We start from the raw sequence: 25,305 nt of genomic DNA on the forward strand, positions 1-25,305 counted from the left end.
GTTCATTTTAACACAAATGACCCTACCCAATAGTGTGATTGGCAACATGCTCCATTTATTGGAATCTGATTTTCTTAAGGGTACATAATTCAATTTGTATACATTCTCTAAGTTATTATCTAGCTGTATAGCTAAATAAATTATCCTGTTCACCAGCCATTTAAATTGAGTAACTTGTTAGCATTGAGTGTTATCACCTATAGTAGTGGTTCTCAACCTTTTTCTTTCCACTACCATACCACTTTAAGGATTCCCTATATAATAGGTGCTCAGTGATTAGTAAGAGATTGCTTAAGGTGGCATGTGGATGGAAAGAAAATGTTTGAAAACCACTGTTTCAATCATACCTAATTGTCTCATTATGTGCATGGTTTCATAACTCCAAAGGAAATGGTCCAATGACAATTTTTCTCAAGCAAAATATTTTAGTAACAATTAGGTCTATAGCTTTGATTCCAACCTTCCCTTCCCACTCGCATACTATCCTAAGCAATCCCTTACTAATCACTAAGCTCCAATGGCATAGGGATTACTTAAATTGGTATGTGAGTGGAAAGAAAAAGGTTGAGACCATTGCATAATTTAACTTTTATCCCAGTTTACTTTATAACCCAAAACCTTATCATATTCCTCCAAACTTAAATGTAATTTAAGTCGTGAACATATTGGTTCTTTCAGATAACTTAAAACATCATCAGCAAATAAATTAAATTTATATTCTGCTCAGTTAACTTTAAATCCTTTAATATCTGGATCCACTTGAATTATTTCTGCAAGGTGTTCAATTGCTAAAATAAATAATGCAGGTGATAAAGGGCATCCTTGTTTACTAGATCTAGTCAATGGAAACGATGTTGAAATCTCCCCATTAGTAATAACTTTAGCTTTAGGATTATTATCTAAAGCTTTAACTGAATTTATAAAGACTGGACTCATCTCAAATTTCTCAAAGACCTTAAACAAATCAAACAGTTCTGATGTTGATGCTCCTTTACCTCCTTCTTGATGGTAGTGGGTCAAATATTCTGTGTGCTGAAAGGGTCTTTTATAATTCTTTGAGCCCTATTAAGCAACACTCCTTGCAAATGTCATCCATAGTAGAAAAGGAGACCCCAGTGATTTTTGCAGCTGTTTTGATTATCCTCTGTATCAGCTTCCGGTTCAATGTTTTGCAGGTTCTGTACCAAACAATGTTGCAACAGCCAGAAAGAACATTCTCAATTATGCTTGTAAAAAAAAAGTTTTCAAGATTGGGGCCCTGTTTAACCTCCAGAGGAAGTGTCCAGATCATCAACATAATTTTATGGGCCAATGGAGGGAGGATGTTGGCTATGTGCAAGCAGGGGCATCCAAGTATGTCTACAGATAGATACAGGAGTTCTATCCATGGATGGTGACCTGCTCTAGTCAAGGGTCTCTTAAACAGAAGAAAAAAATCACCCTGATTGAAAGACAAACTTTGGCTTTATTTGAAGGAGGCTTGGCAGAGCAACATCTAGTACATGGACTACAACTTTGGGATCCCAATTCATAGAGGTTCTGTTCATGTAATGTACTGGCTCACCTTAGACTTGAAGCCCAATTTAAATGCCCTGTCTACGACAATCTATACCTAACAACTAATTTTTTCAGCCAACACTCAAACCCAATAATTTTCTAAAGTCACTGACAATTACTAATGCTCAAGAGCTGATGCTCACACAATATGTCCACCAACATCCAACCCCAAGCCCTACCTATCTAGTTTTGTGCCTTACCCCCATCACTTACAAACTTGTTCTAGTTCCATGCTAACCATCCTCTCCATTTTACCCTTTCTACCAAGAACTTCCACTTGCCCTGTTAGTTCCAGAATTTCTGATTTTTATTTTGCCAATGCAGACCAAGATTAGGTTTTCTTAATAATACATCACATGTTATTTATCACTTAAATTTCTCAGATTTAACATTTTGAGCAAAATATTTGGTGGCTTGCCCCAGCCAGCTATTCAAATCATAGTAACTATGTTTCAGGTTGCAACAGATGAAATTTAAGCATCAATTGGGTGGTTAGTTTTCTAATTTTACAACCTGTTACTACCCATTCCCACTGAGCCAGTGGAAACAAAATTAGCCCTTCAATCAGAATTAAATAATTGAATAATCATGTGTCAACAATCTGATCTGTTAACCTATCTCCTGCAGAAGTTGTTTCTCATACCTTCTCTACTTTTAACCTAATGGGTTGTGGCAATTAATTATCCAAACAGTAAATAAATATTTTTTGTCGAATATTCTATATGTCATAGTTGGGAAGAAAATACTTCCTTCTGTTCTTTTATTAGACAGCAAAGCCAGCCCATGTTATCCTGAATTCAAGCAACCAGCAGCCTCACGACACTGGCAACAATTTGTGGAAAATAAACAGGTTAAAAAAATTAAGTTCAGAATTGATGTGCCTCACTGTAAAATCATCAATCATGCAGTATGCAATCTCAAGCAACCCAAAAAATTCACTTATACAGCATCTACCAATCCCTGAACACCAGGGGTTTTACTGTACATGTCATTTGCTTTGACTGTTTTCTCGGCTTATTTGTCTGCTGAACCACTGTCTGGCTTTTAATAAGATATTTTTGATCCAATGTTATACTTTATTATTTCCTCAATTTGTGATCTTATGAATGCCCCACCCACTCCCCTGTGTTATGCCTTTATTCTCCTTAATGCCAGAACAAAATCGAATGTTAATTTGAGGAACAACACATCTAGCTCCTCTTCTATAATTGATGTTCACAGTATGAATGTTGATTTTACTAATTTTAGATTACCCCATCCCCATCAAGTTCTGCTGTTTCTATCTCTTCCTTACCTGCGCTCAAGATGGTTGCACCTTAATTTGCAGCAGCAGTGAGGAGAAGCGAAGGACTGGAGAAGGAGACCAGAGGATGGGAAGATCATGCACCTTCTGAGAAGGAGGAGATAAACTGTGGGGATGGTGATTATGGCAGTGAATCAATGAGGGGGCTCTACAGATGTGGGACCAGTTCACACGGTGGGCTGCTGGCAACTCAAGGTGAGGAACCCATGGAATCTGTGGGCTGCTGGGGACTGCTGTCAGGAGACTCGCACCAGTCTTTAGACCTGGCTTGAACTGGTATCGGAACTGGAATGCGAGGAGGTGCCGAGGGCACTGAAGGTTTCCTGACCAGGTTGGAGGTTCAGAGCTGGAGCTTGGGTTGCCGATAGTTTGGACTGGACTCTGTGTGGCTGCAGGAGCTGTGGAAGTGTTGGAAGCAAATTTACAGAAACTCAGTGACTCTGAGGGGATTCTCTTTTGCTTCTCTCTCTCTGACTGTAAGTCTGACTGTAACAATGTAAGAGGCACTTAGGCAATTCCTGCTGGTGGCAAATCTGTCTGCTTTGCAGAAAAAAACATCATGTAAAAAAACATCATGTAGAAAAACATCATGTAATACAACTCTGTTTTTACTATGATAATAAATTGAATATTGAATCTATCTGTCTCTCCACCTTCTCTCCCATATCTTATCACCTCCTGCCCCTTCCTTGAGCTTTCTTTCCTTCATATATGCAATATAATCCCCATTTTACATTTATCTCAATAGAGGGTCCCAAACTAAAATGTTGACTGAACATTTCTACTTATGGATGCTGAGTTCCTCCTGCAGCTCATTGTTTGCTGATAAATTCTGTTCTTAACCCCAAAATTATTCATGACCTCATCTCCAACCAAATGTAATCAGCAGTTTGGCCTCCAACTCAATATTTCAGTGGTAATCATGTTACTTTTCTTAAATGCATCTACAACAAAGGTCTTGAATACTTTGATAAATCATTCATCATTCTCTTAGCTAAAGTTGTCATCACTTGCAGCCATATAAATTGCATGGTTTACCATGAAGCTTCCAATTTGAAACTCCACCCACTATTTCATCCTTTCTCGACTCTCTCCATGTTGCTGTGGTTAATGCTTCTCTGAATGTTCTTTTCACATTGTCCCTATGCAACAAAAGCAGCATCATGCATACTCACCATAGCACAAGGAATCAGAGAACATTGGTGCAGGAGTAGGCCAAACAGCCTTTCAAGTATTTTACATCATTCAATAACATCATGGCTGTTCATTCATCTACTGTATCCCATTCATGCTTTCTCTGTCTACCCTTTGAGCCTATTAGCTATCAGGGCCCCATCCAAAGTGTTGTGAATATATTTAACTAACTGACTTCAATAATTTTCCACGATAGAATGTCCCTAAAGAGTACAACTCTCTGAGTGAAGAAGTTTCTCCTCATCTCAGCTCTAAATGGTTTACTCCTTTATTATTAGACTGTGACCTTTTCTTCTGGACTTCTCCAACATTAACATTGTTCTTCCTGCATCAAACCTGATGAATCCTGTCAGAATTGTACATGTTTCAATGAGATCGACTCTCATTCTTTGAAGTTCCAATGAATATAACCCTCGTCTATGCAATCTTTCTTCATCTGTTGGTCCGACCATCTCAGGAATCAGTCTGGTAAACCTTTGCTGAATTTCTTGATCCTGTCACTCCTCTTCAAATGCTCAGTGATCTCATCATGACTCCAGAATTTTCCTCATTATTGAAGTGAAGGTAAGGGCAAGTTTTAAATTTATTTTCTTTTCTTTGGGAGGTGGATGAAATCTGGATCATTTTGGAGGCTGAAGGGGTGACAGTCAGGAGAAAGAAACGGAACAGGTTGTCAGTGCAGGGCACCCCACTGGTTGTTCCCTTCAATGGCAAGTATACCACTTTGGATAATGTTGGGGGAGGCAACCTAACAAGGACAAGGCATGGTGATCAGATCTTTGGCATGGAATCTGGTCTTGTAACTAAAAAGGGAAATGGGGGAAAGTTGTGAGCTGTGGTGATAGGGGTGTCTATAATTAGGGGGACAGATAAGAGGTTCTGTAGAAAGTATTGAGAATCCTAGTTGGTGTGTGGCCTCCTGGTGCCAAGATCCAAAATATGGAGGATTGAGTTCACAGCATTCTCAGAATGGAGGGTGAGCAGCGAAATGCTGTGGTCCATGTAGGGTCAATGACGTGGGTAGGAAGGGTGATGATATCCTGTAAAGGGCATTCAGGGAGTTAAGCATTAAGTTAAAGGACAGGACCTCTTGGGTTGTGATCTCAGGATTGCTACCCTTGCCACATGTTAGTGAGGTTAGAAATAGGAGGATAATAAAGATATGAACCAGGAGGGAAAGCTTCAGGCTTCTGGATCACTGGGCTGTCTTGATAAAGGAAAGCCTGTGGATCACAGTCCAGACTCTTTCCATTACCGGGCATTGGGGTGCTGAGACCTTGGGGAAGTTCTTTAAACAGCAGATGGGGAAGTAATTACAAAGTGCCACAGTCATGTCAATAGTGCTAAATAGAGAAAGAATATATCAATGTACATTAATGGAAATCTATGGAAAAATATTATCAATGTGAAAAGACTTGGAACGGTTTTCCTTTTTGTAAATAATCAGAGAAATAAAAAGTTATGACAAGAGTATGGGCATTCACCCTACCATAACCTTCATTGCCAGGAACCCACAAAAAAACCCACATAGATAACAGGAGTAAGAGTGGGCTACCTGGTCCCTCAAACCTGCTCTGCCAATCAATACAATCTTATTTCAACACCCATACTGCATCATTTCCCCAGAGTTCTCAATATCCTGATCTTTCAAACCTTTCTCTATTTGAATGCCTCGAATGATTGCACTCCACATCACTTCAGAAAAAAAAACAATTTCAGAGAGTCACCATCCATGTTAGTCAGGGGAAATATCACAGCTGTGCTTAGACAGGACAGCCTAGAGGTCTCATTTACAGAGGCCTTATGGGTGAAGCTGAGGAATGGGAAAGGTGTGGTCACACTGTTAGGGTTGTATTATAGACTGTCCAATAGTCAGAGAGAATTGCATTCTCTGTAGCAAATCTATAGAGAGATGGCAGACTGTTGTAAGAAACAGAAAGTCGTGATATTAGGAGATTATTGACTGGAACTCCCATACTGTGAAATGGCTGGAAGGCTTCAAGATTATCATATGTTTTCAGGAAAGTTTTCTAAATCAATATGTAGAGGTATCAACAAGAGAGGATGCAATATTTGATCCCCTATTAGGGAACCAGACAGGTCAGGTAATAGAAGTATGTGTAGGTGAACATTTTGGGCCCAGTGACCATGTCATTAGTTACTAGTTAATTATGGATAAGGATATGTCTGGTCCTCGAGATGAGATTCTAAATTGGAGAAAGGCCAATATGGTGGAAATGAGAATGGATTTAGGAAGAGTGGATTGGGATAAATAGTTGCCTGGCAAGGATGTGTTCAGGATGTGTCCTGCAAAAGTGAAATTTTGAGAGTGCAGGATTTTCAAGTTCTTGTCAGGATTAAAGGCAAATTAAACAGGCATAGGGAACATTGGTTTTCAAGGGATATTAGCAATCTGTTAAAGTGGAAGAGAGAGGTGTATAGCAGGTATAGACAACAAGAAGCAAATGAGGTACTGGAAGACTATAGAAAATGTAAGAGATTACCTAAGAAGTAAATCACAGAATCAGATTTGGGCATTGTAATAAATCCACAAAGCTGGTCAGATCTATGTGTAGATAATATGGCTACCTTAATTAATTCTAGATATAGATTGATTCATTATAATATTCTGCTCCAATTATATTTCACACCTCAAAAGATACATAAAAATAAATGTGAATATCCTGAATAGTGTTTTAGATTTGGCATAGATGCCAGTACTTTTTTAACATTCCACCTGGTATTGCACAAAATTAAGACCCATTTGGATAGAAGTGAGGGAAGTGTTGACAAAAATAAGGTGGGTTAACTTCCCTCTAGACTTCAAATTGTTTCATCTGGGAAATTTAAGAGTTATAAATTTTAACTTCTCCAGAAGTAAATCAAAATTTATTAAAATTGCTTTGTCAATAGCCAGGAAATGTTTAGTAGTAACATAGAAATCTGATTCCCTACTTCACATTGATCTTTGGAACATGGAAGTGTAAAGTTGTTTTCCCCTTGAGAAGATTACTTATCATCTTAGGAATAGATATAGTATATTCTTTAAAATTTGGTAATCTTATTTAGATTATTTAAATGCCCAGATTGTGTAATTTATTTTGATATTTACCAATTAGTATACTTCTTATTAGAAATTTATTTCTAGTAAAATGATGTTATTCTGAGATGTTGAACCTTACTCCTGTTGCTTTTTCTTTTCTATTTTCTTTCTTTTCATCTCCCTCTATACCCTGCTGTCTGTCCCCTTTCCTTTCAAATCTGGGGAGGGGGCACTGGGAGAAGATGAACTCTACATTTTATTTCTTAAAACTTAAAACTTCTTAAAACTTAAATAAAATATTTAAAAGAAAAAGAAAATCAATAAGGCAAAAAGAAGGCATGAAGTTGTTTTTGCAGATAATGGGAAGGTAATCCCAATGTGTTTCTACAAGTATTTTAAGATAAGGATAAAAATTGGTCCCCTAGAAGATCAGAGTGGTTATGTGTGGAGCCTAAAGATATGGAGGAGATAATAAACAGTATATTTTTGCATCATATTTACTCAGGAAACTGGCACAGTGTATAAGGAAGGAAGGCAAATGAGCAGTAGTGGCATAGAACAGACAGAGATTAAAGAGGAGGAGATGGTTTTTGCCTGACAGTGAATAAAGATAGATCAGTCCCCTGGGCCTGACGTGATTATTGCCTCAGTCCTTGAGGAAGATTAGTGTAGAATTTGCAAGGGCCCTGTCAGATATATTTAAAATGTCCTTAGCCACGGGTGAGGTGCTGGAGGATTGGAGGGTAGCTCACGTTGTTCCATTCTTTACAAAAGGCTCCAAAAGTAAACCAGGAAATTACAGGCCAGTGAGCCTGATATATGTAAATTATTCGAGGGTGTTCTGAGAGATCAGATATATGTATTTGGACAGCCAAGGACTGATTAAGGATAATCAGCATGTCTTTGTGCATTCTAGGTCATGTTTAACAAATCTTATAGAGGTTTTTGACAAGGTTATCAAGAGTGTAGATGAAGGAAAGGCTGTGGATGTTATCTACATGTACTTTAGTAAGGCCTTTGACCAAGTCCCACATAGGAAGTTAGTTCAGAAGGTTCAGACACTAGGTATCCATGGATTTGAAACTGGCTGAATGGGAGAATTCAGAGTGGTAGTGGATGATTGCTTCTCAGACTGGAGGCCTCTGATTAGTGGTGTGCCTCAGGGATTGGTGTTGGGATCATTGCTATTTGTTGTCTATGGCAATAATCTGGATGATCATGTGGGAAACTAGATCAGCAGGTTTGATGATGACATTAAGATTAGAGATGTTGTGGACTGTGAAGAAGGTTTTCAAAGCTTGTAGAAGGATCTGGACCAAATGGAAAATGGGCCATTGAATGGTAGATGGAATTGAATGCAAGTAAGTGTGAGGTGTTGTATTTTGGAAGGACAATCCAAGCTAGGACATATATAGTAAATGGTAGAGCACTGAGGAGTGCAGAGGAACAAAGGGATCTGGGAATACAGATACATAGTTTCCTGAAAGTGGTGTCACATGTGGACTGGGTTGTAAAGAAAGTTTTTTGGCATCTTGGCCTTCATAAATCAAAGTGTTGAGTACAGGAATTGGGAAGTTATGGAGATTTTTTATAAGACATTGATGAGGCCAAATTTGGAGTATTGTGTGAAGTCTGGTCACCAAACTACTGGAAGGATATCAGTAAGATTGAAAGAGTGCAGAGAAGATTTACTAGGATGTTGCCAGGTCTTCAGGAGTTGAGATACAGGAGAAGATTAAACAGATTAGGACTTTATTCTTTAGGGTGTTGAAGAATGAGGGAAGATTTGATAGAGGTTTACAAAATTATGAGTGGAACAGATGGAGTAAATTTGTGTAGCCTCTTTCCACTTACATTGGGAGAGATAAATATGATGACATTGTTTTAGGGTGAAAAAATGTAAAGTTTAGGTGGAACAATAGGGGAAATTAGGTGGAGTTTGGAATGAGCTGCCATTTGATGTAGTAAATTTGAGCTCAGTCTTATGTTTTAAAAATAAATTGGATAGATACATGTATGGGAGTGATCTGGAGGGTTATGGAACATGTGCAAGTCAGTGGTACTAGAGCAGTGTTTTTCAAACTTACCCCCATAAACTTATATTCCACCCTAAGCAATCCCTAATGCCATAAATGCTCAGTGATCAGTAACAGATTGCTTAAGGTGGTATGTTAGTGGAAAGAAAAAGTTTTGAAAACCACTGTTTTAATTGTACTTAATTGACTTGTTATGTGCATGGTTTCATAACTCCAAAGGAAATTGGCCAATGACAATTTTTCTTAAGCAAAATATTTCAGTATCAATTGGGTCTAGACCAGTGATTCTCAACCTTCCCTTCCCACTCACATGCCACCTTAAGCAATCCCTTACCAGTAACAAAGCATTTATGGGATAGGGATTACTTAAGATGGCATGTGATTTTGCAGGGTAGTTTGAAAACCTCAATACTTCTCTATTTCTAAACTCCAATGGTCACTTGTCTTATTCCTAATCAATTGCTCCATCCACCTACTAACTACTTGTAAATCCTGTCTGAGAACACTTGCATGCCTCTTTACATCACTTGTTTTCAAATCCCTTTGGATAACGGCCTGTCTTTAGAGTCCAATTTTTAAAGGTACGACCTCCTATTTTCCCATATTAAATTTAATTTGCCAGGCTTTGGCCAACTTAATCTATCTAGATCCTATTACTGAGCCCAGAAATCAGAAATGCAACATGCCCTCCCATCCATATTTGTGTCATCGGCAAACCTTACACTCTACTCCCTCCTCTAAATCATTAATGTAACTTGTCAAAAATTGTGGGCCAAGACTTGATTCCTGGCTCAATCCTCTGTTTGCAACCTTCCCATCTGATATAGTCTTTAGTTTAATCTCACTTCTTAGTTATTGTTCAATCACCCTAAACATATGCCAATGCATCCATTCATCCATTAATGCCATGTTTTTTGGAAAAGAAATGCAATGTTATGTACATGGGTTTACAACTGTTATTATGTCAATGCAAACTCACAATTGTATCATATTCAGTAATTGTTTCATATCTCAGTAAAATGTCTCCCTTGTTTCTTTTTTCCCCAATATAAACCTTGGATTAGTTAGTCTCTCTTCGCAACTTTAATGTTTCAGTCCTTGTGCTCTTTATGATGCTACAACATCTTTTATGTGGTTTTACACAGAATTCTAACCATGGCCTGGTGTTTGCACAGTTTCATCATGTTCTTCCTGTCTTTGATGTTCCAGACACTGGAATTAAGTGACAAATATGCCTTTTTAACAATTTTGTATCTCTGTCCTGTTCTCTCTGAGGATTTGTGGTCATGCATACCATGACTCCTTTGATTTTTTTAACTCTTCTTAATATCAAACCATCATTCTGCATTTCCTTGCCTTGTTTGCCCTTCCAAATGTTTGACCTTGCATTTCTCCATGTGAAGTTCCATTTTTTTAACATTTTTTTTCACACTATGAATCATATTAACCAAAATACACACAAACATTTCCCTCTTGAATATACACAGTGTCATTTTCTCCCCTTTTTCCCCCCTCCCTTCCCTCCCTCCTTCCCACTCCCCTCCAAACCCATTAAACATTTAATGTATACAATACAATAAACCCATTAAACAATGTCATCACACAATGAAAATAAACAAGAAAATTGTGCCACTGGGTCAGTTAATTTCGTCTTCTTCTTATTCTATCATTTTAGGGCGTGGAGGTCCGCGGTAGGCCCTCTCTGTTGTGTGAAATTCCATTTGAGACTCTTGCGGTTCCCTACCTAGCTCGTTGACATCTTCCTGTAAAAGTTGAAGGGTTCAGTGACTCGCCGTCACCCATTTTGCATTATTGGTTAAACTCAATCTATCCCCCACTCTTTTCCCCACCATCTTCAAGATTTGAAAGAGGAAATTGGGTGTTATTTTTTCACTACTTCTGAATTTATCTCAGCACTTCTTCTTTCTGGATTTGGTGGTGGTCTGCACTCCAACCCATGTTCTTTTAGTTTGGCTTTTCAGAATAAAAGGCCACTTTAGCCTAGAAGAAGAACATGGCTGTTTGCTTATCTGTGCTGTAATTTCACTGGCTCTGCCTGAGCCATCCTAAATCCTTCTGTACCTAAAGGGACAGTTTCATCAATTTCAAAGCTAATACTGTAAGGAAACCGAAAAGAATACAAAATAAGGTTTCCTAGCAACCAATCCAGATCTTTCAAAAGCAAGTCAGTTAACCTGTAAGAATACGTGCAAGGTTTATAAATTGAGAGCTTAAGCCAGTCAATCACATGCAGATCTTCCTTGTTAATTTTTGGGTCTTCATTTACATCAACATAATAACAGTTGTAAACCCATGTACATACATTGCCTTTCTTTTGCACAAAACATGGCATTAGTGTCACACAGATAAACATCAGCAATTATGAGTTTGCTCAGAAAGTATTGCACTGAACAGAGATTTATATTGAGCTGTACATGTCAGTTTTTTCAACACCTATTATTTTTGAGATTGCAATCAAAATCAGCTTCCACGCAATTCAATAAAAAGAAAATTAGGAAGTAATACTGATCAGTGAATAATTATGCACATTGCATAAATTTTATATATAATGATTCACAAAGCCAAATATTGGCAGGGCAATGTAAAATCAAAGACACAGACATACATAACCTATTTGTAAATTTGCCTTGTTTTTTAAAGTGCTATAAATATACCATTACAATTTGCTATCACCTGTCATATTTAGGCCATGGAAAATTACTTTCCAATGATAAAATTAAATTAAAGTAATACATTACAATTTTTTTGTAAGAGCAAAGATGTGTGAAATGGAATATTGTGCAGATTTGATTCTCAATGACTGCCCAACATTGGATAGTCCAAAAAGGAGACTCACAGCTTACATCTAATACCCCCTTTGTTAACTTCCATCAGGAGAATTTCAAGAGCTATTAAAAATATAATACTTCCAAACAATTTTCTTTAAAGAATTCATGAAGCACAACATAAAATAAAGAGAATGTTGAAATTAATTATAGGTGTTTGAAGAAAATAATTAATTGCAGCAGTGGATTATTTAATAGTTTTGTTGTTTCAACCAAATGAAATGCTCTTTGAATCTATTAATTCAAGGTGTTAAATGGGAATTCTTTGTTTTTTTGTGGGATCTACTAGATTCTGTGAAATATTATGAGATGCAATGAGATATTCTATGTTTATTTAGATTATCCTGAATGTTGGAATTAATTTAAAAAAAATCTTTTTGTTACACAATGAAAGGGAGTTTAAAGAAGTAACATAAAAAGAGGAGAACATAGTTTTAATTCTCAGTTGAATGGTATTTAGGTGTCTGGGTTTGTCAAAATAACCATATTTAATTTCCCTTATCTGTCCTTTGTATTAAATGAAGCAGAAATTAAATACGAAGGACAGAAACAGATACAGTTTTCCCTTGGTTGGGTTTGTGTGCTCTGTGGATCATAAGTAATAATTTGCAGCAGGTGTCCTAATTGTGTTGCACAAGTTCTCATTTCACCTGGCAACAGGAGACACAAATTGATTGCAACCAATGCAATGGAATTGATTAACCTCCACCAAGGGAGTCATTGCCCTTACATTCTCACTGAGAGATTTGGAACCTGTTCCAGATACTCTTGCATGCTGGATAGAAGGAAACATCAACAGAACTCATGAGGATATCCCTTCTAGTCTGCTGCTTTAAATGGATTTCAAATTCCACAGGTAGTTAAATATTCAAAAATACTCACAATAGGGGAAAATTAAGGCACAGGAGATTCACATTACATGTTTAAAGCACAAAGTTAACAAGCTTTTAAATTCCCCACCAAGTTTTAGTTTATGAATATTCCCATTTATGCATCTTTGCTCTGACACTGTAAAATGCCAAAGATAGGCAGGCTCTTGTTATTTAGAAGTGATAGCTGGTCAATGAGAAACAAAATGGTTGAAAATTTCACAAGAGCCGAGCAATTCTACAACCTTGCACAATAATGTTCATATGTGTAATTCTTGAACTTTAGGTTCCTGGCTAATGTGAGTCCCAACAGGAGCACAGAGTCAAAAATTACTTTTGAGCATGTATTTGGAGCAACATTCAATGAAACTCTGCTTTGGGGAGAGATTTGCTCATTGGGAACCCGTGTTGGGAATGTAGGGGCAGAGATCAGTTGGTACAGTAGGATTTTCTGGCAATTAAATCTTAAGAAGTTGGTAAATCCTTTAGGACCTGCTAATCTTTAACCTAAATTTCCATTTTTTCTCCTGGCAAATGTAGATCTATTCAAGATATATATTCATTCATTTTGTATATCCCATCACCCTGGACTACACATCCATAAAGAATAACTACTCTTCCATCCCACACTCACATTTCTGCAAGCCAGATCACGGGCTTTGCTGATTCATCCAAGCAGAAGCTACGGAAGGAAGGTCTGATGATGAGAGTCATTTGATGGTGGTACAAGGTTACAAATTACATCTTTGCAACTGCTTAAATACTTTATTCAAGGATTCAGCAAACAGCCTCAATGAATATTCTGCCTTCATCAGTAATTGTTTAGAAAATTGAATGACCAAGAAGATAATAAAAATATTTTCCAGTCAAAAACCACGAATGAATGGAATCACTGCTGAAGTCCATTAATGGCATTTAAATCAGGAGGCCCAGCCACAGAGACAATACCACTCGAGTCTTGGGGATGGTACTGCTTGGGTCCCAAAGGGAAAAAAAAAAAATCATAGAGCTGCAATGACCGTGGCAGGGAATGCGTGCTGTCAGGGAACATAAAGCAAAGCTCGGAAACACAGAATAAACAGCTTAACACTTCCCAACAAGTCAAAAAAATTCTATGCTCGCTTCTAACAGGGAGCCAACAGACATCCACATAAAATACTACAAGTGATGTCACACCCATAGTTTCGGTTACATAATGTAGGCCGCCTTCTAGTGGGTGAACCCATGAAAAGTGAGTGACCCAGATAGTGACTTGGGTTGTCCCACGAGAGCTTGCAATGATCAACTGGTGGACATATTGACAGACATCTTTAATCTCACACTATAACCACCCAAAGTCCCCACTTGCTTCAAGCACCATCAGAACAGTACTGATGAAAAGTACACTATCAAGCCTGAGCAGTGGCTTTGACATCCATTAATTGAAAGGCTGGTCATGGCTCACATCAAGTCTAGCCCACTAGCCAGCTTTGACACTTCAATTTGCCAATTGGCAAAACAGATCTATAGCAGATGCCATCTCCCTAGCTCAACATTCAATTCCATAATCCCTAGAATACTCATTCCAAACTTCAGGATCCAGACATCAGTGCCCCATCTGATACTCGATTTTTGACTTCCTGCCTAATGGACCACAATCAGTGAAGAGGGATAAGAATATCTCATTCAACACCAACACTCCTCAAAGATGTGTACTCAATCCATCTGTAGTCACAATGGTACAGCTAACTACCGTTCCAACTTCATCCTCAAAATTGCTACACAGTAGTGGGAAAGTTTAAAATACAGGAAAGAGATTGAAAGAATAGTGGTATCATGCTAAGATTTAAAAAAATCTTCCCCTCTATTACGGTTTAGCTATGGCTTTTTGAAGGATGCACTTGGCACCATTTCCACAGGTCTCTTCCAAGCATTTATGACAGAAAGCACAGCTCCCAATTTCACCACCTTTGCTTTCTTCATTATAAAAATGCTATGTTCAAGGTCAGTGGTTGATGAGCATCTGAAGTGCCCATGACAGCTGTTAAAATGTCTTTGACATATTTCCATGTTGATGCAGATCATCTCATATATATGCTTGAACTGGCATTTGCAATTATTCCAAAATCAACTCTAAGACAAACAAGCCTAGTAGGCATTAAGAGTAGAAACAATGAGGAAGATAATCTTAATGACAGTATTTGTGTAGATGTTTGTATATGGAAGAGTGAACCCATAAACAAATAACTTTTGGTTGGCTTTAGCCTTAAAAATTTTGCATTTTAACAGATACAATTATTAAGTTTCTTCTGAGTTAAATAGACATCATGATGTGCTTTGATGATTATTTTGAGACCATAGGTCGACTACATCAAATTTCAGATGATTTAGGGCCAAGGCAAAAGTGATGAGTAGAATCTTGGGATCTGGAACAAATATTATCATTCAGAAATGACTGCGGATTCAGGGGACTAGGGATAACCATGTTCATGGAATAATTCTTTGGTACATTGGGGGTTTAGTCGAGCCAAGGCAGTAGGAAAATGGAGTGCAAATTTCCAATGGATGTTGCTAAATTACTTGTTTAATTTGAAGGTCTCCTATTTTGATGCAGCATTTTGAAGATCATAGATGTTCAGTCATATATTCCTCTGGGAGATTATGTTCCTTTCAATCTTCTTCATAAATCTTACATTTGCAGAATTCATGAATTGTCAAATTACATAATTCCACAAATTGGTCTAGTCTCTCTCTCTCTCTCTCTCTCTTTGTTTTTAATTACTATTACTTACCTTGCAAAGTTTACTTTATTGGATACCAACCATCGTAATACTCTCAAAAGATTAGTATTCAGAATTGTTATTAATTTATGAATTGTTGTCAATCAAAGTGAGAGATTCAAGACTACAGCTACAACAATGTTATCATTTTTTTTAGCTTTACTAAACAATTTATCTGTATCATGAGGTACTTTACTTCTCTAGAGAAAGAAGATCATTACATTCATCATTGGTAAAAATGTTTCTCTCTTTCATGGTAAAAAGCCACGTTGGAAGGCTCCCTGAATAAGATTGCCTGTACAGTCCTAGTTCACACTGAAAAATGGACAATTGTACGCTGCGAACTTACCATTAAAATTAATTTGTTTCAAATCCTTGCTGCCTTCAGAGAATGATTTTTTTTTTCATTCTTTGGCAGTTCTGGAAGGGGGTTTATGTGGTGATGCACAACTCGGCCATGACGAACCAGCCCCGCTTGTTAAGCATGGTCAGCGGGGCAGTCTCAGCAAAGATGGCACTACCCCTCCTTCTCTTCTGGTCCAGACCAGAAGTTGGTGTGCACGCTTGCACCGGCGTGACACAAGCTGAAGGGCGGATGCGAGGTCCGACTTGCGACCTAATAAGCGAGCGCGTGAACTTTTAATAAACATTCTGTGTGATACCTGAACCAGCAGCCTGCGTCTCCGGTCTGTTCACTCACTCTCTCACACAATGCACTACAGTTCCATCAGTTTCAAGAGGCAAGATTACACTAACTTACTGTGCCATGTTTTCTCTTGACACTGACCATTTCAAAGAAACCTCAATTAATCTATCATTGCTGAATCGTCAAGTGATTTTTTTCTTGTGTGGTCACTGTTTGATTTGGATATTAATAGATCTCCCTCCCATTGATTTGTTTTCATAACTGTAAGCGTGAACTTTTACTGTTAGCAGACTTTATGTTGAGTTCTTTGAAATTTCCAGATAGCTTGGTTTTCCAATTATCACCCTCACAAGAAACAGAATTAAGTGTCATCATGCAATTTTACCTTCCCACATATCCCTATATTAGATAAGGACCCAGTTTTGATTCCCGTAAGGCCAAATGTCATTGATATGGTGTCCCTATTACACCTAATATTGCTCTGCCTAAACTGTTCCATGCACTCAGTTCTATTCCGAAATGCAACAATAATGAGTCATTTTCTTCCTGCCCATATGTCCTTTAACTTTACCGAGAACCATAAAATATTACAGCACAGAAACAGCCCCCTTTGGCCTTCTAGTCTGTGCTGAACCCTTTTTCTTTGACTAGTCCCACTGATCTGAACCCAGTCCATAGCCCTTCATACCTCTACCAATTTAGTGTCCAAATTTTTTCTTAAATGTTAAAATTGGGCCTGGATTCACCACTTCAGTTGGTAGCTCATTCCTTGCTCCCACCATTCTCTGTGTGAAGAAGTTTCCCTTCATGTACCCCTTTTAAATGTTTCCACTTTTACCCATAACCCATGTCTTCTTGTTTGAATTTCACCTACCTTCAGCAGACATATTTACTCTGTCTATTCCCCTCATAATTTGAAATACCTCTATTAAATCTACCATCATTCTTCTGCGCTCGTGGGAATAAAATCTTAACCTGTTTAACTTTTCCCTGTAACTCTGTTGTTGAAGTCCGGGCAACATCCTTGTTAAACTTCTATGCACTCTTTTTATCTTATTGATATATTTCCTGCAGTAAAGTGACCAAAATTGAACAAAAATACACCAAATTTGATCTCACCAATGTCTTACACAACTTTACTAGAACATCTCAACTCCTTTGATTTATGAAGGCCAATATGCCAAAAAGCTCCCTTATTTCTTACCCTATCTATCTGTGACACTACTTTCAGGGAATTATGTATCTGTATTCCAAATTCATTCTGCTCTACCATTTATCATTTGTTCTCTCGTGGTTTGTCCTTATAAATGTAACACTGCACACTTGTCTACATTAATTTCCATCTGCAATTTTTCATCCAATTTTTCCAGCTGGTCCAGATCCCTCTGCAAGCTTTGAAAGTCTTCCTCGCCATCCACAACAACTTCAATCTTAGAGTCATCTGCAAACTTGCTGATACCATTCACCACACTATCATCCAAATCATTGATATAGATGACAAACAACAATGGTTCCAGCACTGATCCAAGAGGCACAGGCCTCCCATCTGAGAAACAATCATCCATCGCTACTCTTTGAATTCTTCTGACCAATCATTGTCAAATTCAGTTTACTACCTCATCATGTATGAAGCTTCTGAACCTTCCTGACTAACCTCCCATGTAGGACCATTTCAAAGACCTTACCAAAGTCCTTGTAAACAACATCAACAACTTTTCCTTCATCATTGTTCCTGGAAACCTCCCAGAAAAATTCTATACGATTGGTTAAACACAACCTACCACACGCAAAGCCACATTGACTATCCCTAATTAATCCCTGGCTATCCAAATAATTGTAAATCTTATTTCTTAAAATACCTTCTAATAACATACCTACTACCAACCACAGGCTCACCTGCCTATTTCTAGGGTTACTTTTGGAGCCTTTTTTAAACAACAGAAAAATGTGAGCTACCCTCCAAACCTCCAGCACCATACCATGGCTAAGGACATTTAAAATGTTTCTGCCAGAGACCTTGCAATTTCTGCTCTAGTGTTCCTGAAGGTCCAAGAGAATATCTTGGCAGACCCTAGGGACTTATCCATCCTTATTTGCTTTAAAACAACAAGCACCTCCTTCTCTTTAACATGTACACATTCCATTCACTGCTTGTTTTCATTACTTACCACGACTCTGTGCCCATTTCATGAGTGAATACTTATGTAAAAGAATTAATATCTCCCCATCTCTTCTGGCTCCATACCTAGCTGACCACTGTGATCTTCAAGGGAACCCTATTCTATTTCTAACCTCACTTCCATGTGGCATGGGAAGCAATACTGAGATTACAACTCTTTATTCCTGTCTCTCCTAACCTCCCTAACCTCCTGTTTATGGGTGAAGATGGTCTTAGCTTTCAATCCAGCCTTTGTTGCATCCCTCTTTTATTAAATTATTTACAATGTTAAATTTGCTCCCTCAATTCATTGATTCCATGACTATTTCCAATCTCTCTCAAAAGGCTCCAAATTTCCTTTTGGGTTGAAGATAGGGAATCCCCAGTAAAGGTTTATTTCCCCATTTTGTTAGTGATAGCTTCCTGACAACTGTCTTTAGTGTATGAATGTTGCCTTGGAGATAAAGAGAATGAATTTGATGTTTGCCAGTGATCTTTTTCGGGAACAAAAAGAGAAAATGCCAAAGATGCACAGCAGGTATTTTAAATTATGAGGGGTATAGATAGTAAATGTAGGTGTTTTTTTTTCCACTGAGGGTAGGTGAGATACAAACCAAGGAACATGGTTAAAGGAGAAAGGAGAAAAAAATTAGGGGAAACACCAGGGGGAAATTCTTCACACAGAGAATGGTGGGAGTGTGGAACAAGCTGCCAGCTGAAGTAGTAAATGCAGACTGACTTTTAGATGGGAGGGGAATGGAGGCCTATGGACTGGGTGCAGCTCAGTGGGACTTGGCAATTAATAGTTTGGCACAGTCTAGAAGAGCTGAATGACCTGTTCGGTGCTATAATGTTCCAATTTAAAAAAATTACATCATAATTGGAAAGAGAGATAACAAACAGTAATTTTAAGTTGCAAAGGAGGTGACAAGATAGGTCAAAATAAAAATCTGATGGATGAGATGAGGATTTGAATCAAATGGGTGAATGGGGGCAGTCTGAGGGTTTGATCTTTCTTTGTGATATTTGTCACTAAATTTGGCCTATGGGGCATGCCTTAGCAGATAAGGCTGTTCTGATGGAGAGAGAAAAACTAAGCCAATATCAAAGAAAGATGATTTACCACAAAAATTCTCATGAAGTTTGTAAAAATGACTTACCTTAAGTTGGAGAATTCAACATTAACATTAAAAATCACAATATTTAGGTATTGGATTATACCACAGACATTTTTTTATCTCTCCTTTCAGATGACAATGATCACAAATTTCAACTGCACTTGCGTTAGATTTCCATCTATTCGGAAACCTCAGTTTCTGTCCCAAGGGATCAATGACAAGTTATGCTTTGGCTGTAATTAGCTTAGGTCAGATTCCATCTGGATATAGGTCTTAGTTTCAGATATCACCTATCAAGGATAATACATCTATTCTTTGGAGAGTATGTAGGGTTAATTTTAAAAAAAACAGACTTAAGCGGGTATTATCTCAAGGTTGGAAGGATGTTGTTTCTATCTGAGGCACTTAAAATGATGAAACAATTCAAAGCAGTGAACACAGAAGACAATTTTCTCTGGCATGCAGAAAAATAGAAGTAAGGTACATCATTAAAATCACAGCTTCAGCTTAGAGGAATGTCATCAGAAGATTTCTTTGCGTAAGGTAAATTTGTTTTTCAGAAGGAAGGATGGTCAAGAATCTTCTTTCCCTCATATTCCATGAAATAATTTTAACCCAGACATCATCAGTAACATTCAAGCATCAATAAATGTTCTGTGCCCTTTACTCAATTGGCTCAAGATATTGTTTCCTTTTTTTTGCAAATATTGCTTCATGATTTATTTTTCTGAGGTTCTTACATGCATTTAATTACAAACTTCTTTCTTAATTATCACAGGACATTCCAGAAAGTTATCAACCATTTGAAATTATGAAAACAAATCTGTCTATAGACACAAGGGCATAATCTCCCTGAAACCACAACAAAGTTGCTACTGGCATTGCTTATATAATAATAAAAAAGTATTTACTTTCAAAATAGAACATTGGTTATAAAGTATTTAGGTGCATAGAAGAGACTGGAAAGTGAGAATGTAAGAATTATTGTTTCAGATAATTGCGGAGGGTCTTAATTAAAGGTAAAATTTTCATCTTCAATATGAGTGAAATCACTGTAATTTGATATTTTCAAGTGATTTACACCAAAGCATTAGGCTTACTGGTAAGTTTATATGGATTTCAATCTACTCTATTTGGGAAGATGAATGCAATCAATAAATACAGGTACATTAAAAAAAGACTATTTGTTTTGCCAAAAATAACTTCTTACTTATGCTAACAGGAGGAATGCCGAGTCTTCTGGCTATTTGGAGGCTTTAATGAAAGTTTCATGATTGATTAGATCTCTCAATGCCATATTGTGTTGTAAAACTGACCCCATGGAATTATGGGTGACTCTAGTATCTGACTGAAGTATGTGAAAAATTATTGGAATCTACCTTGCTACTCATTTCAATCAATATTGGTAGAATGCAAATATAGTAACAATTACATTGTCACGTGGAGTAAAAAGAAACAGAGCAGCGATCAAATTGTTATCAGCAGTTGGAGGTGACTATAACAATTTTTAGCAGCCATTTGAAGGAAAGAAGTAAAAGTTATTACATCTGTTTATTTTATACCCTTTGAGTTCTTTGGGTTACTGGGAGAAGCATATATTTTAAAAATGGTATTTGTTCAGTTTCTTTCATGTTGTGAATGGGAGAAAATTGATTAATTCATGAAGCTGTTCTGTTTGTTACTTGTCAGGTTTCTCTTCAAATAAAGTCCACATATTTAAACTTTTAATTTTGGGTTAAGGTTTGAAGTTTTGGGCAAAAATAGCATTAAATATGGAAAATTAAGTATATAATCAAATAAAATAGATAGAACAGCACAGTACAGACCCTTTGGCCCTCGATGTTTTGCCAACCCATTTATTCCTTTTAAAAAGTACTAAACTCTCCCTACCCTGCAACCCTCTATTTTTCTTCCATCCATCTGCCTGTCTAAAAGTCTCTTAAATGCCCCTAATGCTTCAGTCTCCACCACCAACTCTGGCAAGGCATTCCAGGTACCCATAAATCTCTGTGTAAAATACTTACCCCTGATGACTCCTTTAAACTTTCCTCCCTTCAATTTGTACACATGTCCTCTGGTGTTTTCTATTCCTGCCATGGGAAACAGGGACTGACTGTCCTCCCTATACTATGCCTCTCGTAATTTTGTGGACCTCAATTAAGTCTCCTCTCATCTTTCTATGTTCCAAAGAGAGAAATCCCAGCTCTGCCAAATTTGCCTAATAAGACTTGTATCTAGTATACTTAAAAATCACACACCAAACACAATATGAAGAAGAAGCTCAGCAGGCCAAGCTGAATCAGTGGGGGAAAAATGAATGATTGATGTTTCAAGCTGAATCACTTCAGTGGGATTGTAGAAAGGTATGGCAGAGGCAGTGAAAAGGGGATAGGGTAGGGGTAATAAGACAGAGGCCTCACACAGATTGGCAAACCAGGTAGAGGTGAAACATGAAGGTCAGAGGCAGAGGATGGGCAGATGGCAGACAAATAGACAAGAGAAACAAATGGTGGAGGAGGATGAAATCAGTCAGGGTAGAGTGGGTGATTGGGCTGGCAGTACTGGGTTCTGATAAGCAGGGAAGGTGAGAATGGTAGAATAAAGAGAGACCAGGTGGAACCAAAGGGAGGGAGGGGAGTGAGAGAAGAGAACAGAAGAATCCAATAACGAAATGAGGGTGGGGGTTGGGGTAGAACCAAAGACAAGGGAGATGAGATTTGGGAGGTGGGGATCTGTTAGGGTAGCTGGGAAGGAGGATCAACAAAAGTAGGGAAAAGGGGAGGTGCAGAAGTCAGAGGAGAAACATTACCTGAAATTAGAAAATTCTATGCTCATACCATTGAGCTGTAGAATGCCCAGGTGGAATATAAGGTGTTGCTCTGACTTAGGTTCATTAGTATTTTTCTCATTGCTAGAGTTCACTGCTTGTGACAAGGCAATGAAATCAATAGATTTGAGAATTATCTTGAAGAAGGGCTCAGGTCTAAAACGTCGGTTATATATCTTTATGTCCTGTGGATGCTGCAAGACCTGCTGAGTTCGTCCATCATTTTGGTGTTTTTTCCCACAATCGCAGCATCTACACATTCTTCCCAAAATGCATCAGAGAAGATGAAGGAGACGGGAGTTGATGAGCATAGACATGTGCAGTGAACTGCTAGCATGTGGTGCTGATGGCTGGCGCCGCCTCCCAGCTCTTCCCCAATCTGCCCACATATAACCCTGGTTTCCTGCCTAAACCCAGAACCCTTCTGAAGACTACTGTTGAACCCTACCCTTAGTTATAAGCTAATAAAAGCATTTGTTCTTCTTCCGGTCATGAGAGCTTATATTCACGCTACAATTTTAATTGGTTATTCCCTAATGGTGGAGGTGCTACTCAAGCCATCTATGCTGCTGATAGACCCTCTGTCCCCTGATGCAGCTGAGTTCACATACTGGCTCGACTGCTTCCAGGCCTACCTGAACGTGACCAGAGATGTCTTCTACACCGATGAAGTCAGGAGATTGTGTTGAGGGTAGGAACGAAAGGGTATGCAGTCATCAGCGACTGCTCTATATATAACACTGCTATCGAAGTATTGAAGGTTAGGTACATGAAATTCCAGAACAAGGTCCTAGCAAGGCATTGACTCGCTCTATGTTGCCAATGGCCAGGAGAGATCATCAATGACTACAAGCTGGAACTGTGGGTGCTTGCCAAGAAGTGCAGGTACAAAGTGGCTACCGGCCACATTCGTGAGGAAGAACAGATCTGGGACACTCTTGTCACGGGGGTCTGCTCGAGGTACATAAGGCAGCGACTGCTCAAGTCAGGAAAAACGACCTGGCGAGCCACATTTGAACTGGCCAAATCACTGGAACAGGCTAAGCTCAAGAATGATAACCTCAAAGCCAGCGAGTTCACCCTCCCAGGTGACCCCCTTCCAAGGACCGGCTGCTGCCGCTACCCCTGCCCTGACGGCTGCCGCTTCCCGCACAAGGAATGCTGTTTCGGCAGCAAGAGCCAGCATTTCTGATCTTATTGCCCAGCAAAAAGACTCAATGTGTCGGAGCTGTGGCAAGAAAGGATATTGGGCAAGAGTTTTCTGCGCAAGGGGAATGGCCTGCAACATTCCTGGATCCAATTCCAGCCCCAAGCCATCTGCTTCAAAATCATCTGAACCCATTTGCTGTGTGACATGCTGAAAGAGGATGGCGGTGAGGAAACAGCGTGATTAGGCTTGGTGGCCATATTGCTGGGACCCAAAATCAAACTCTGCGCCATCAACATTGGAGGAAAAAGGAGGGCGGCCATGAAGTCGACACCATCTTACCCATTCAGGACAACCCAGAAGAAGTGGGTTTTCGGGGACCTAGCCTCGATGGTCCTAGATCAGGACAGGCCTCACCAGCTCATCAACTCCATAGTGACTGTGAAGGTAAATGTACATTCCACTAAATGCCTAATTGACATGGACTCTACTGAGCCAGATACCCAGCCCACCTCTGCTCCATCACAAGGGGACCAAGAGACCCAAGGAGTCCAAGGCTCTCCAGTGCTTAGATGCTCCACCAGGATCTCCAGACACCCAGACCACTTAAATTTGTAAGTTTGTAAATAACTGTGTATTTTTTAACATTTTTTTTCTGAATCTGTGTTTTCTCTCTTAATTCACAGACCCTAAATTCAGCAGGAAGGGGTGAATGCTGTGAACTTGGATTCACTGGAAGGGTGTTGTGCTGTTGGCTGGCCCCGCCTCCCAGCTCCGTCGCCATCTGCTCATGGGTTTCCACCTAAACTCAGAACCCTTCTGAAGACTACTGTTGAACCTTACCCTTAGTTGTAAGCTAATAAAAGCATTTGTTCTCCCTCCAGTCTTGAGAGTTTTTATTCACGCTACAACATGCATGCCTTACAATTAATTCTTAAGCTGTCAGCACAGCAGTAATGAAATGGGTAAAGATACTATATGTTCTCGACTTTAGAAGAATGGCAGATGATCTTGTTGAAATGTGTCAGATTATGAAGAGTCTTTTAAGATGTTTCAAGAACTTGAATGAATAGTCTCTACATTAAAAGAAGGCACATCCAACTGGGTAATAACACCTCAGTTAGTCTATTCCCATTTATTAGCAACAAGACTGAAGTCGTCATGACCAATGCTTAATGCTTTGTCACAAATACTTGCTCACCAATGACCACTCTCTCGGACCACTCAATTCCAGATGTTGTCAATTGAATGAGTTGAATTTTAGAGGTGACTGTCATTGACAACAAGGAACCATTTTACCATGTGTGCCATTTAGGTGACCTGCTAAGATTGATGGCGCATTAAAAGTAAACATTCCAGAATCTAACCAGGCCGCTTAAAATTAATAGCAATACCTCCACTTCAATAACTTGGGGTAACCTATGACCAGAAATTCAAGACCAGTCTCAAAAATATTATGATTCTGAGGAAGTCAGGGGCTTGGCATCTGCCAGTGGCTAGTCTCCTGACAACTTAAGGGCGTTTCCAGAATTTACAAGGATGAGTGGAGCATTAACAACTCTTACAAAGTTTGACACGATCCAGGATAAAACGTCCACCAACTGGTACCCTATCCACAATTTTGAATTATAATTCACACACCTACCATATTATTATCAGCAAAGTGCTGAATGAATCAAACAGCACAAAAGGCTATACATTTAAAACTGAGGTTAGATTTTTTTTTTCCCCTCTCTGTGAACCAATTCTCTGTCCTTTTAACTTTCTGACACACAGGGCCCTTAAGTCAGATTTTGTAAATA

General features: G+C 38.6%; 1 long non-coding RNA gene across 1 annotated transcript; it reads left to right on the forward strand.

The window, feature by feature from the left end:
• Positions 1-2,864: 2,864 nt before the first annotated feature.
• On the forward strand, positions 2,865-24,386 carry LOC138756255 (uncharacterized). The gene is made up of 2 exons (XR_011352915.1): positions 2,865-3,055; positions 24,190-24,386. It is a non-coding gene; the product is annotated as an uncharacterized lncRNA (long non-coding RNA).
• The last annotated feature ends 919 nt before the right edge of the window (positions 24,387-25,305 follow it).

This window comes from Narcine bancroftii, chromosome 3 (genome assembly GCF_036971445.1).
Source record: "Narcine bancroftii isolate sNarBan1 chromosome 3, sNarBan1.hap1, whole genome shotgun sequence".
Taxonomy (NCBI): Eukaryota; Metazoa; Chordata; class Chondrichthyes; order Torpediniformes; family Narcinidae; genus Narcine; species Narcine bancroftii.